Source organism: Fragaria vesca, linkage group LG3 (assembly GCF_000184155.1).
Source record: "Fragaria vesca subsp. vesca linkage group LG3, FraVesHawaii_1.0, whole genome shotgun sequence".
Classification (NCBI taxonomy): Eukaryota; Viridiplantae; Streptophyta; class Magnoliopsida; order Rosales; family Rosaceae; genus Fragaria; species Fragaria vesca.
Window position 1 is genome coordinate 25,984,785 of NC_020493.1, and position 2,427 is coordinate 25,987,211.

A 2,427-nucleotide genomic window follows, 5' to 3' on the forward strand; every position below is an offset into this window, starting at 1 on the left:
CATAAATGCAACAGAACATGCATCAACTTCTAGGAATAAAAAACTGAACCAGATCATCCTAGTCCCTCATACACAAGGAGAGATGATATGAATAAACAGACTGTAGCTGAACATGGGACATATTTAGATTTAAGCCACATACCGTTTAAAGATCAAGAAAACACAGTAGATAATTGGACACAATCAATGTCCATTTTAATAACTAATTATAAAAATGTTTGGACTAGTTTATAGCCTGCAAACTTGAACTCTCCTAAGACATATGTATGTCTTTTTTTTCTTTGGCTTGGGGCAAATAGGATTTTTTCATTCCCATTAGGAATACTATACATTTCACATAATTTTATGATTTCATTTCTTTCTTTTTCTTTTTCATAATTTGTTCCTGGCATTATAAGAATTTGCACTTGTTTTAGTGCAATTGCTTCGTCTTTGTTTTCCTCTGATTTTGAGTCATTGTTTATGACTAACGGGGGTCTAGTTTCTTGCAGACTCAACCGATGTGGGAACTTTAACTGCCATTTTTTATTTTGAGCTCATTTATCTCTGAAGTAGAGATTGCTTCTTGATGATCGAAATTTTATAGTAGTTGGTTTGCTACTAGAACAACTTTCTCCTACAAAGTTATTAAATAACCATTGTTTTGGTATTTCTAGATCCTTCCAATGTAATAATGTTGGTTGAATCTCAGTGTCGAATGGTCTTGGTTTGAACAATTCGACTATATTTTTATCTAGATCCTTTGTAGATATTTGAGGGAGCCGAGTTAACTCATGTATTGTTCTCCATTGGATTGCTAAATCTAGGGAGTTATATATGGTCCATACTTAAATTTTTTAATTGAATTTTTATTTTACTGAGTTTTCTATATATGTTTCTATCTGTTATAGATAGAAAATAATTGGGTTTAATATTGAACCAAACTATTCCATTCACTAAGTTTGATTGGATTCCTCCTATCATTAACTGAAGTGGGATACTCAGTCTTTTATCAACGACAATAGAAAGTATTGGTGTATCTAAACCTTGCCTAAATAATACAGTTATAGTGATATGGATTAGACCAATATGAAAATATCTTATATCTGGATATTTTTTTCTCCATCTTTCAATTTTCTTTCTATCAAACAATGGGATTTCCATTGTTCATTCTTCAGTACACTAAGCCGTGGTATTTCCACTAAATTTTTCAAATATCCTATGAGAAAATATTTGAAATCTAGAGTATTTATAAATATTTTCTTTATTTATAGCATATTTGAATTTCTCCAAATTTTGTAATTGTCCATTGGAAAAATTTATTTCTTCTCCACTAACATCTTTTAATTACTTTATACTTTGACATTCTTCTTCATGATTTTTTTTAATTTGCTCTTTTAGCATAAAGATAAATTCTTCGTCTTCTGAGCTATCACTTTCTATTTCTAGCTCAGATAAAATTTCTTCATTGTCGGGGATTTCTTCACCGAACAATATTTCGAGGTTATTTTCTTCTAACATTTTAACCATTTCTTAGTATTTTTTTTCCATTTTTAGGACATTCTGGAGCATAGTGCCCTTCTTCATTGCAAATGTAACATCTGCATTTTTTTTTTTCCCAGACTGATTTTTCTTTCTAATATATTTTTCTTTTTGAAAATTTTTTCTTTTTAAATGGCTTCCATTTATATCTTCTCTTTTTAGAAGATCTTGGTTATGGATTACAACCAATTTTCCAATCTTCTCTAAGTATTTTATTACAACATTTTCTTCCTCTGGAATCATTACTAATTTAGCTTTTTACCTGTTTTTTAGCTCTGACTTCCACACATATTTCAGTGATAAGTCTTAATACAAAATTTATTTTGAAACCTAGATTATCTTGTTTATTAATTTTAGTTATAAAATCAGGGTAACCTTTTATAACTAATTCATCCCATGGGTTTGGGAGTTTATGAAAAAATTGTGTTAACCAGTGTAGGCTTGACTCTGGTTTTATTTTGAAGTAGTATTTTTTATACAACTGAGAATATTCTTCAAACTGACATATATTGCAGAGTTCTATTTTTGACAATATATATTCAGCGTCTTCATGGATGATTTTTTTATCTGTTGCTCCACACAAATGTTCTTTTATTATTTGTGCAAAGTTTTTAAGTATATTATCAAAAATTTTAAAATTTGTTAATAAAGATAATTTTTGTAAGAGTGCGGCTATTGGAACTTTCAAATTTGCTCACTAAACCTCACTCTATTGTGAATTATTAAATGACATATATATCCTCATACACAATGACTATTAAGGACAATAATTATACAAAATGAAATATTATATTTATTCTCTCTAGACTTTCCAATTCAATAATAATTGATTACATTCTTTATTATTTTCCTTATAATTTTTGTTTTCTAATTTCTTTTTATTAAAAAGCATATATATATATATAT